Source organism: Giraffa tippelskirchi, chromosome 6 (genome assembly GCF_054371585.1).
Source record: "Giraffa tippelskirchi isolate mGirTip1 chromosome 6, T2T-mGirTip1v1.2.pri, whole genome shotgun sequence".
NCBI classification, from domain to species: domain Eukaryota; kingdom Metazoa; phylum Chordata; class Mammalia; order Artiodactyla; family Giraffidae; genus Giraffa; species Giraffa tippelskirchi.
Window position 1 is genome coordinate 72,431,057 of NC_137280.1, and position 13,002 is coordinate 72,444,058.

A 13,002-nucleotide genomic window follows, 5' to 3' on the forward strand; every position below is an offset into this window, starting at 1 on the left:
TCCCATGGACAGAGGAGCCTGGTAGGCTACAGTCCATGGGGTCACAAAGAGTCAGACATGACTGAGTGACTCCACTTTCTTTTTTCTTTCTTTTAGACCATTTACATCACATTGTTAAATGAGAGAGTAAGAAGTCACAAGAAATTATTTGTGGAGATTATCCACAAGCACCTAGTTTTGTGTCAGAAAACAGTTGAAGAGTTTCAAGTCCTAGGAGGGGATCTGCTCCTGAACTTTTGGTCAAAAGCAGTGATCCAGTATGTCCTTCATCAGGCTGGAAGAAGAAGAAACAGAAAAGAGGGCATCGCTACCTTCAATTCCGGAAAATCTAAGAGTGAAAAGGCCGATATCAAATAATCAGAATTCAAGAGAGAACCCACACGATGTGGGTGATGAGAGAGGAGACACAGGCCCAGCAGTTAGAGAAGGAGAGACATCTGAACCAGAGAATTCAAAGAAGAGAGAGGATTATAACGGAAAATGTAATGTCAGGCTTCTCAGATAGAGCAAAGATCTGTTATCACAAGTTATGAAGCCAAAACAAAGTGAGAAAAGCGCAGAATCCCAGATCCACCACCTCCTGGAGGCACAGTCTCTGCCTGAGCTCCTCTGTGTAAAGTGGGGCAGAGGACACAACGGCGTGCTTCACCCTGCCTGGTTCCCGGAGCATCGGGGGGCCCTAAAGCTCTGGGGTCCTTTAACAGAGCAGGAATTTGGGAGGAGGCTTGAGAGAAAGAGGAAGCAGCCTGTGTGGGCATCTCTTTCAGGGAGGCAGCTAATAAAGAGAAGGAGACGCAGGATGGTAATCTGAGATGTGGCAGAATGGAGGGACATTTCTGGGGAAGGGCCCTTGAGTCTGCAATTAATTCTAAGGAGAAGGGTCCCATGGAAAGGGAACCATCTTACATTTTAAGATGGAAAGAAAAGCCCACTGGTCAAGAGACTCTTTGAGGGGAGATCATAGCAACAACAACAAGAGCAATAATCAACAGGTATTGGACAGTGAGGGGCTTCCTAGGTGGCTCAGTGGTAAAGAATCCACCTGCCAATGCAAGAGATGTGGGTTTGATCCCTGATCCAGGAAGATCCCCTGGAGAAGGGAAAGGCTACCCACTCCAGTATTCTGGCCTGGAGAATTCCATGGACTGTATAGTCCATGGGGTTGCAAAGAGTTGGCCACGACTGAGCAACTTTCACTTTCACTTTCAAGTACTTACCACTTGACTTTCGCAGACAAGGAGAAAGAGACTCAGGGAGCTGACACAGCTGGACTCGCTCATTCCTTCATCAGGTATTATTTGGCTTTCAAAACCACGTGTCAAACATCACCAGATAGTGACAATGAAACACTAAAGCGAATGCCGTGCTTCATGCCATGAACTCAGCAGTGCAGTGCAGACAGTGAGGTGCTGAAACCTCAGCACCACGCAAAGGTCAGCTGAGTGGACACAGGGGGAGTTCACGATGCTTGGGACGGCTTCTCTAGCTCTCCTGAGCAGGGAATGGACACTTCCTTGGTCTGTTGGGTTTAGTCTCCTGGGTGAAAGTGAAAATGCTAGTCACTCAGTTGTGTCCAACTCTTTGTGACTCCATGGACTGTAGCCCACCAGGCCCCTCTGTCCATGGGATTCTCCAGGCAAGAATACTAGAGTGGGTTACCATGTCCTTCTCCAGGGGATCTTCCTGACTCAGGGATCAAACCCGGGTCTCCTGCATTGCAGGCAGATTCTTTACCACCTGAGCCACTGGCTCATCAAATAGCCCCACTCTCAGATCCAAACTTTCAAAGAAGGACTTCTCAACAGCCCACCCCTACAGGACACAAGATGCACCCCCAGTGCAAGAGTCCCACTTGCATCTCTGCGCCCTCTGGCCTCAGGAACACCCCTGTCCGGGGTCTTCTAAACACTTGAAGAGTTCGCCTTAGAATTCAGGCTGAGGGCAATGCCCTGAGAAAGGAGGGAAGGGAGACGGGAGGTTTGCTGAAGCTACACTGCAATTCCGAGATGGAAAAACACAGAATGGAAGCATTTCAGGGTAGTCTGCCTTCACCCCCACAGAAAGCCTTGGGGCTGGATGGCAGTGGGCCTGCTGCCCAGAACACCAGAAAAACAAGTTCTCGTGGAAAATGCCTCCAAACACTTTGGACCACTGCATCAAGTGCCTAGGCAGCATCACACCTGCTTCGAGGGCCTTGGATACAGCAGTTAAAATAGCAGAAACCATCTCTCTTTTGTACCTGGCACTTGGAATGTACCCAGCCATAGTGTCACACTTCAGTTACTGCAGAAAATCACATTGCGAAGTTGGGGGAAACTATTATTGGCTGGACTCATTGTTTAAAGAACAATTAATAAGGGAACAGCAACAAGCTGGAATCACAGGCTTTGGGGCAATTTTACAATTAAGAAAATTATAGAGGCTGCCGTTTCAGAAAGCAGACTGTCAAGTTGAATGCAGAGAAGTATGCATGAGCTGAGCATCCAAGTAAATATCGGGGCACCATTTGGGGAGTCCTGAAGTGGGGAATGGAGGGGAGGAACATTGATGGAAGTTGTATATATCAGGTGTTTTACACCCAAATTTCACTCACTGTTTAGTTGCTCAGTCATGTCCGATTCTCTACGGCCCCATTGATGGTAGCCCATCAGGCTCCTCTGCACTTGGAATTTTCCAGGCAAGGATACTAGAATGGGTTGCCATTTCCCTCTCCAGAGGATCTTCCCGACTCAGGGATCGAACCCACATCTCCTGTGCCTCCTTCATTGGCAGGAGGATTCTTAACGACTAGTGCCACCTGGGAAGCCAAATGCCATCTGTCAATTACCCTTGGTGATCCTTTCCTAGTAAGTGGTTAGGGAGCTCCAGCTCTGTGCCTGTCCCCACACTAAGGTCTTTCTAACACATCATCTCATGTGGTCTTCACTTTTCTGTGAGGGGTTAGCTGGAACCCCAGTTTATAGATGCAGTCATTGAGGTTACACAAGGTCAAGGACTTTGCCTTCAGATTACATGATAAGTAAGAGGCGGGATTCCCAGAGGAACTCAAGGCTGTCCCGTCCCAGATTCCTTGTCCTTTTCACTCTGAGACCCTGTTCCTCCTCTCTGCTGAGCTGCATCTCTGAACTCCTCTTCCATACCCGTGAGTCCGTTCGAACCACCAACAAATGCAACCCTTCAAGTCTCATCTGGGTGTTGTCACCGAAGTTCTGCCAATGGAAGGGAGCCCAGCTCTGCCAACAGCCAAAGCCTCTGACCTCTCCCCTGAGTCTGGCCGTGTACCTGGCCTCCTGCTCAGCCCTGTTCACTTGGCAGGGAGGAAGTAAAGCTCCTCCAAGTCAAGGAGAAGATATGGACTGTCCCCGCTCTTAAGACCTCTTTTCTAGCACAGAAACTATGACAGTTCAAAGTCAGCAAGAGAGCTGTGCTGTGACCCAGTTAAAGACAGTGGGTCAGAATCTCGGTCAGGAGTGAAACTGGGTCAGTGCTAGGCTGAGACGGAGTATACCTGTGGATGATTGGAAAGGCCCACAAATAGCAGGAGGAGGAACCAAGACCTCACAAAGGGCAGCGTGATCGGGTGGGCAGGTGAGTCCAGAGCATGCAAGATTCACAGATTGGAGGGAGCCTCCAGAATGCCCACCAGGCAATGCTTCAAGTGGAAAAGCTGGTACTAGAAGTTGTTCACGTAACATTTGCTCGAGAAATAATGGGAAATAATGGCTGAACAACTGAATCAAAAACCTAAAAGGAGAAAGAAATTGTGCCTTAGGGGATGAGAGGTAATGGCAAATTAATATATCCAGGGGACTTCCCCGGTGGTCCAGTGGTTAAGGCTTCGCCTTCCAATGCGGGGGGAGCAGATTCAACCTCTGGTTGGGGAGCTAAGATACTACATGCCTCTCGGCCAGAAAAACAAAACCCATAAAACGGAAGGAATATTGCAACAAATTCAATAAAAATACTTTTTAAAAACTGAAAAAAATAAATATATCTATGTCAATGCAACTAGACTGGGTTATAAGAAACTTTTTCTGTTTTTAAAGCTACTGTGCTAAGCTGCTTCAGTCATGTCCAACTCTTTGTGATTCTGTGGACTGTAGCCCACTAGGCTCCTCTGTCCATGGGATGCTCCAGCTAAGAATACCGGAGTGGGTTGCCATGCCCTCCTCCAGGGGATCTTCCCTATCCAGGGATTGAACCTATGTCTCTTATGTCTCCTGCACTGGCAGGCACGTTCTTTACCACTAGTGCCACCTGGGAAATCCTTTTAAAGCTGCTAGTTAATAAGAATGTAGGGCTGGGATGTTGTGTTTAAGTCTAGTTTAGGAGATGAGACGTCATTTTTGCATCAATCCCTATTGATAAGTTCCTCTTCTTCCTTAATAAGTATGGTTGGCAAATTTATATAAGCCTTGGTCTGATGATTCAGGATCAGACAGTTGTATCATGGATGAAATACTGCCAATTATCACATGGAAATATGTATTAAGGAGGTGTGACAAAGTGTGAAGAACGGAAGACAATCCCAGAAATAAAGACAGTGAAAAAGTATTCTTCCTGGTGGTTTTCCAAAAATCTATCTACTCAGTCAAAAGGCAAACTCCAAACAAGTCCTCGATCACTAAAGTTCTACATAATTCTCGCCTTGCCTGAATATTGATTGAAGATTCTGTCTGGGTTATGCTATAAACCTGCAGAAGGACTTGGAAAACACAGTCTGATTCACCACCTGCTTCCTTATATTAGTGGTAAATCAATTTAACCTTGATGTTCACCTAAGGGTGAAGAAAACTTAAATGTTTAAAATTGTAAAACATATTTTTAAAGTATCCCTGAGGCATTACAGCTGAAATATTTTATCTGAATTTATTCAAGCCCCCAGATCTGTGCTACTCAGTATCACAGCACCAGATGCCTGTGATTACTTTAAATAAATTAAATACAAGTAAGACCTCATTTCCTTATTGGTTGTACTAGCCACAGTTCAAGTGCTCAGTAGATACCTGTGGTCAATAGATACCATATTGGACGATGCATACAGACATTTTCATCATCACACAAAGTTCAACTGGACAAGAATGCCTTAGACCTAACTTGTAGTGTTTCTGAAATGCAAGGGGGAGAGAACCAAGGTAAATTACATTACAAGAAAGCAGTAAACTCCAGTATGTGAGAATCTTTGTAACACAACTGGCCTCTCCTCTCAGTCAATGAATGAATGAAGAGAAATTTGAAGGACTCTGCTAGATCACATCAGATAGTTATTCAAAGTTCAGAATCTAACTACATAATACAACTTGCTAGTATCAGCAAGACATGTTACTGTCTCTGATTGAGGCTAAATACTTTAACTGGTATGTGTGCATTTATTTTTTTCTTTTTTCAACAGCCAGGCTGGAAATTTAAGGAAGAAATTATACCAATTTCCTACAATATCTTTCAGAAGATAGAAACAGATGGAGTATTTCCTAATTTATTCTATGAAACCCACATTACTCTAAAACCAAAACCAGACAAAGACATTACAAGAAAACTACAGATCAATAATTTTCATGAATATAGATGCAAAAACCTTCAACAAAATATTAACAAATTAAATTCAACAATACATAAAAAGAATTATACACCACAACCAGCTGGGATTTATGCCAGGCGTGCAAGACTAGTTCAACATTAAAAAAAAAATCAATTAATGTAATTCATCTTATCCCCAAGCTAACAAAGGAAAATCATATGAATATAACTTTAGACATAGAAAAAGCACTTAACAAAATTCAATACCCATTCATTACAAAAACTCAGTACACTTAAGAGGAGAACTTTCTCAACTTGATTTAAAAATATCTACAAAAAAGACATATCAGATAAAAGATCGGTACCCAAAATATACAAAGGACTCCTAAAACTCAATAAGAAGAACACAAATAACCCAATTACAAAACGGGCCAAAGATCTCTGGTATCTCACCGAAGGAAACATACAGATGGTAAATAAGCATATGAAACCACATCATATACAAGTTGCTGCTGCCGCCACTGAGTCACTTCAGTCGTGTCCGACTCTGTGTGACCCCATAGACGGCATCCCACCAGGCTCCCCCATCCCTGGGATTCTTCAGGCAAGAACATTGGAGTGGGTTGCCATTTCCTTCTCCAATGCATGAAAGTGAAAAGTGAAAGTGAAGTCGCTTCATTCGTGTCCGACTCTTAGCGACTCCATGGACTACAGCCCACCAGGCTCCTCCACCCATGGGATTTTCCAGGCAAGAGTACTGGAGTGGGTTGCCATCGCCTTTTCTGACATATACAAGTTAAAGCAACTGTAATTTACCACTATACCCCTATTACACCAGAGAACACTGACAGCATCAAATGCTGGTGAGAATGTGAAGCAACAGGCACTCTCCTTCACTGCTGCTGCTGCTGCTGCTAAGTCACTTCAGTCGCGTCCTGCTAGCGGAGATGCAAAATGGTACAGCCAAAAATAACTACAAGCACCTTCCTTGAACAACTGGGGAATCATGAGTATGGAGAATACACTGAAAGGTATTATGGTAATTTTCTTCAGGGTGATGATGTCATTCAAGTTGCACTGAAAAATATCTTTTCCTAAGATTTACTGTGTTGTCTTGAAATCTGCAGCTTTTCAAAGGATCTAGAAAAATGTGCATATATTCATATGCAGATAAAACTAACATCCTAGTATGTTAATAACTGCCAAATCTAGGTATAGGAATCGCAAGCATCATGCCTTTCTTCAATTTTTCTGGATGACTGAAAAGGTTCATAATAAAATTTTTGTGACACAGCATCCCAATGGAATTTACAGAAGCTGACATGTGTCAAAACTCTACGGGAGTTCATATTTGAAAGCCCTGTTTGCTTTTTTTTAACCTAGTAATGGAAGATTTCCATTCTTCTAACAGTTTTATTTACATGTGTCAAGGAGATCAAGTGAGAGAAATAACTTTATTGTACTTTGTGACTCAACAGCTTTCAGCTTTTCATGGCTCATCATCCAAGGGCAGAAGAAAGCCTGCACATTTTCCTAATATGAAATCTTCAACAAATGTCTCCCAGTCCCAAAGGAATAAATTTCATTGCGATCCTGCCTCCTTTCTTTCTCCTCTTCCTTCCCTTCTTCTTTTTCCTGTGTGTTGAAATGCACACATCTATTTCAGGTTGCCCATTAAACATCACACACCTCATTTCTACTGCATAGATCCCAACTCGCGTTTGATTCAGCCAGCTCTCACAAGAAAGCCTCCTCGTCAACTCCAAAACTTAAGATTAAACACATATATGAAAATATTTTAACTGACAATTAGAGTTGCCCCTCCGTGTCAGGAAGAGCCAAGGAAAATGAAAAGGAATCAAGTTCCTAGAATTCAGAAACTCCATGATAAATGGAACCTAGCATGATTAGATGTAGGAAAGGGAAGACAAGGCCATTTGCACAGGGCATCTAGTAAGCAGGCACTTCTCTGAACAGACACAGGTAGCTTAGATGGCAGCTAATTTAGTGTAAAACCTAGGTGCTAATGGGGTACCCTGAGAAGGAAAGGAGCATCCATATGGCACAGAAGATCCTGAACACCTTAGGGACTGGGTACGGGGAGGCAAGAAGGAAGAGAAGTGTCAAAGAAAGAAGAAAACACTTAACTCACCCACTACAAATGAACGATGGACTCATCCTGATACCAAGAGATGGATACAAAGCCCTCTGCCCTAGAACTTCAAACATCAGAGATTCCTCAATTAATCATGTAACTTCGTATGTCTTGAGACAGGGATCACAGCTGGAAAAAAAACAGGCATTAGAATGGGCAGATGTAATCTCTCTGAATCTTTTTTTTGGGCCATGCCACAGGGCACACAGGATCTCAGTTCCCTGAACAGGGATTAAACCCTTTCCCCCACAGAGGAAGTGCAGAGCCCTAACTGCTGAACCACCAGGGAAGTTTCCTCTCTGAGTCTTTATGCTAATGCTACCTAATATCACTGTGGGAAGAAGGGAAGTGAATTTTATCCACTGGCTTTTTAACAGGCTTGGGTGACAGTCTCTAACCTAGAGCTCTAAGCATGCTCTACAAGTGGCAACACTCACTGGGAAAATATAACAGCTGCGATGCAAATGGCACAAGCCCTGACATGTACGCATTGACACCTTTAGTCATTAATTCAACCTCTAGGATGTGGTGGGGCACAGGAGGGGCTATAGTTCCAGATGTCAGCAAAAGCAAACATGTCCCCTCCCACACGGAGCATGCAGCCTAATGAAATAACCGTAGAAATAAATGCTAGTGCTATGAGTGATATAATATCTGAGTTAAATCTGAAATACATACATGGTAAGAGACCAGCATATCTCAGGAAGAGGCTGGTGTCTCCCCCACAACAAAATACATGCAGCTTTCATGGGGTGCTTTCTAAACATTCCATCATAAGCAGATAACAAAGATCACATACACACACAAGCATGCATATCATAATCTATATACATTTTATATTATTTCATTCATTAATATTTCAAGTATCAGTATATCTAGAGGTTAGAGCTCACTGGACATGTGGGGAAACAGACATCTCTATCCCCAAGGGTCTTCTTGAAAATGCATTTTCAAATTTCTGGTGTTATTTTATCAACTATTTTTAAGTTGTAATGTGACTGGAAAAAAAGCTATTTGATTTTTATTAAAATTGTAATTATCAAGCATTGTCTTAAATCTGTAGTTTTCTTGTAGGGATGTTTCAAAGTCATTCATGTGTTCTTTTGAGGGAAGTTTAATTAAAAGTAAATATGATATTAACCCACAAATGTATCTATTTGGGTCCTATAAATGCCAGATTGTCACAATAAACAAATTTGAAAGGACAAGTAAGGACACCACTTCACCCTGCCTTGTTAGGAGGCTCCTCTTCTCTCAGGACACCTGTCATTCTGCAGGTGACCTGTGTATGGGTGAAGCCACTGAAACCAGGCAGAATATTCACCATTCAGAAGCCCAATTTCTTACTTTATACTTACAAAAGCCATATAAGTAAAATGCTGAGCATTTTCTCTCTGGAGAGGAAGAGAGCTGATGTCCAGAGAAGGAGGAAATGGGGTTATTTAACCTTCAAAGAAGGTCTATGCTTATGTGCACAAACAGAGTGACACTGAGAACAGGGGGGGTTCATAGGGAAAGTGCCCACCTTGTTAGTGCTTCATTTTGTTTGCCTAGTGAGGAGGAGAGGTGGATCTCCCCCCAGAGGTGAAGGAAAATGGTGACTAACTCCAGGAGGGTGGTGATTTGGAAGATTTTGAACGTCTCAAGTTCCAGTAGGAAGGCACAGCAGATTAAGAAGGTTTTGAAGAATTCCCTAGGCAATGTTAAGAACCAAGCTTAGTTTTAGAGATGATGGTTTAAACTGGAAGGGCTGGGGTGTCTTTCAGCACCCTGGACAGCTCTAGAGCAGCCTGAGAGAGCTGTGCACATTCAAGCCTGGATGCTACCAGGCGTAGGTGCCAGGGTATGCCTCTGCTGACTGCTTCGTTAAAGCAGCTATACTAACTCCTGCCACCTGGCACCTTCCGTAAAGACAATGGGTGGGGCACATTTTATCCAGAGATCATTCAGTCTTGTGAGTCCCTTGCAGAGCACGTGCTCACCAGGAACTCTAGTCAGAAGCACAGCTGTTAATACAAATTATTACATCTTGGAAAAATCAGAATAAACTGAAAGTAATTAAATTATTCTCTGCTCGAAATGATTTCACCTTTTGTTCCACATAAGACTGTGATCATGTGATCAGCTTTTCTCATAACTAATTACAGCTTTGTATTAATCATGAGAGACAGAAGCCTCTAGTCAGCGAATCTGAAACTGTAAAGAACCAACCTGACCTAGTCTATAGCCACATCTTCATTGCCAGAGAACAGTCTGTAAAAAGTTCTAAACTCTTTTCATGTCATTCTTTGCTCAAAAATCTTTTAAGGATCCATGATGCTCATAGGATAAGGCATACCATCCTTGGTGTGCCTTACACAACCCTCTAGGATACAGTCTTCACAAATTCTCCAGACTCTTGTCCTGCTCCTTTCCACCACAGATCCCATATTCCACATGGAAATGAATACCTTGGAGAGTCCTACTCTTATAACCCTTTTCTTTCTAACTGCTAAAAGACAGTCATTCTTGAAATGGGAATAATACTCTAAGATGGCAAAGTCATTGCTCTGGACTTCCCCAGTGGCTCAGAGGTAAAGAATCCACCTGCCAATCCAGGGGACACACGTCTGGGAAGATCTCGGAAGATCCCTGGTCTGGGAAGATTCCACAGGCTGTGGAGCCTGAGCTCTGGAGCCCAAGAGCCGCCAACTACTGAGCCCGAGTCCTCCAACTACTGAAACCAGCTCACCCATGCTCTGCAACAAGAGAAGCCAGTGCAATGAGAAGCCTGCACACTGCCCCCACTCGCCACAACTAGAGAGAGCCCTCATGCAGCAATGAAGACCCAGCACAGCCATAAATAAATAACAAATAAATATAAAAACGGTTAAAAAAAGAAAAGTCATTGCTCCAACCAGATTCAACCTCATGTCTTTTAAAGCAGTTTCCTAAAGACTCTCTGGATACTGAAGGCAGCTACTTGCTGCCAACGGGAATGGTGTGCTGGTAATTCACGAGCACACAACCAGGAGCTCAGTCATCATCACAGCAATTAAGAAACAATAGTGAAAACGAACAAGAACAGAATAATTGTTGACCAACTGATAGTATTTTGGATTGCTCCTTTTTTATGTACCAAAGTCAGAAAGAAAGAGAGAGATCGTGAATTTTTCTATTCAACTGTAATTGTATTGTTTTAATCCAGGCTGAGCATTGTGTAAATGTACATAAAATTATAAACAGAATGAGCTCTCTCAAACACAAGCTAGCCCTGGGGACTGCAACACTGCAAGGAGTGCCTTAGAACAGATTTGCTACGCACATTACATAAAGATCAGTGTTTCATGTTTTATTTGACTTTATCAACTCTTCTTGAGTAAAACTTTAAATAGATTCAGTGATTCTATATGAGGATTGTGAAATCATTTTAAAGAGTCAGTCAGACAACAGAAACAAATATAGCCCTGGTGCCTTCTTTCCAATGCAGAGAGAGTTGAAAATTGCTTGTGGAATATGCTGTGGATGGTATGGTCAGGGCCACGTGTGGAGGATGGTATAGATAGCAGAATGAAGAGTGCAGACCTTGAAGGCAGACAGACTCCCAAGTAACATTTTCCTCATCTCATTCATTAACTGTGTGGTCTTGGGCCAATTATTCCTTTTCTGAGCCTCAATTTCTCTCCTCCAAAATGAGAATGATAAGACTGCCTCTCTCACATGGCTATAAGGGACAAATGAGAAAAGGTCAAGTGGTGAGTGCAGAGACCAGCACCTAATGGAGACCCCATCACATCTCTTTCTGCTTCTGCAAGTTTCATGTCTATGTTATTCCTGCTCTAAGCGATGCAAACCTGTTGACAATCTGGATAAAGCTCTGAAGATGTCATCCTGAGCATCCCTGACTTGACTGAAGTCTCCATTCAGAACATCTGACACCAGACAGTGTCCCCGACCTCTCGATCTGACCCACCTACCATCTTCTATTTTGCTGCTTTTACTTCCCATTACATTTATTTATTCTTGTATTTTGACTCCCTCCACTGGATCTGAGGCTCAAGAGACTGAGCATTTGGTCCGGTTTGTTTGCCTTCTCTTCCCATGGTCTTCATCCCAGAATAAGTGACAAGAAACATTTGTCAACAAGAAATGAATAAAATAATTTACATACTCACTTTGGGACCAGACCTGGTACCACCTTGTGCTGTTACCAAACTGTAATATTTGCTCTTTTTGCTTCCAGATTAACCAAAAATAAATCCAAAAATATCTTTTGAAAGCCACAACTTATGTTTCCTAAGGATAACAGGGAGCCAGAAATAACTGGGTAATTCAGTTCAGGATCTGCTCTGTTGGGCTCCAAAGTTCCTGGAAGATGCTGTGTTGTTTGTTGTAAGCTCACCTTTCTCTCTAGACCCCATGTGAAGCTGGTTTCTACACCATCCATACTTCTTTCTCCTGTCCTCGTCTTTTCTCTTTCTACAGGAAAGAATCCAAAATGCTCTAACTGGGGAGTCACATCAAATCTCATGTATTTAACTACAATCTTCATGCCAATAACACTTGTATTTCTATCACCAACCGAGATCTCTCCAAACATCCACAGACTCCATGGATATCTCATAACGAGACACCAGATTGTAGTTCTGAAAGCTTGTCTTGGTCCTTCACTTTTCTATGTTTGCAAGTAGCATCACTGTTCATCCTGTCACCCAAACTAAAACCGTAGAGTCATCCAAGATCCAACACGCTTCCATAACACCCAAAGCCAATCCATCACCAAGATCTGTTGATGTGAAATCTGCAGTAGTTCTAGAATCTGCCTGCTCCGTCTCCACTGACCCAGCCTTAGTTCAGACCCCATTATTTCTTACCAGGAAAACAAAACACTGAAAATGCAAAATGATGATGAGGAAATGAAGCAACAGGAACTATCATTCACTGCTGGTGGGAATGCAAAATGGTACAGTCACTTTGGAAGACTGGCAGTATTTTATGAAACAAAACACAATCTTACCATATGATTCAGTAATCCTGCTTCTTGCTACTTACCCAATGAGTTGAAAACTTAATGTCCATACAAAAACCTACACACTGATGTTTACAGCAGTTCTATTCATAATTACCAAAACCATAATAAACCAAGATGCCCTTCAGTAGGTGAATAAATACAGAAAGTATGGTATATCCAGACAATGGAATATTATTCAGCACTAACACAGAACTATCAAGTCATCAAAGACATGGAGAAAGCTTAAACGTATATGATTAGGTGAAAGAAGCCAATCTGAGAAGGCCACATACTGTGTGATTCCAACTATATGACATTCTGGAAAAAGTCAAAACTGGAG

At 42.7% G+C, this 13,002-nt stretch overlaps 1 protein-coding gene across 15 annotated transcripts in view; it reads right to left on the minus strand.

Moving 5' to 3' along the window:
* The window catches only part of FAM135B (family with sequence similarity 135 member B), a 252,056-nt gene that overhangs the window by 216,990 nt on the left and 22,064 nt on the right, over nucleotides 1-13,002 (minus strand). For 3 of the 15 annotated variants that reach the window (XM_081503748.1, XM_081503753.1, XM_081503756.1), the window contains exon 2: nucleotides 7,670-7,801. The exons of the other annotated variants lie outside the window; for them this stretch is intronic. The gene's annotated coding sequence lies outside the window, so the exon portion shown is untranslated. The remainder of the gene's footprint in view (nucleotides 1-7,669; nucleotides 7,802-13,002) is intronic. 15 annotated transcript variants of the gene reach the window in all.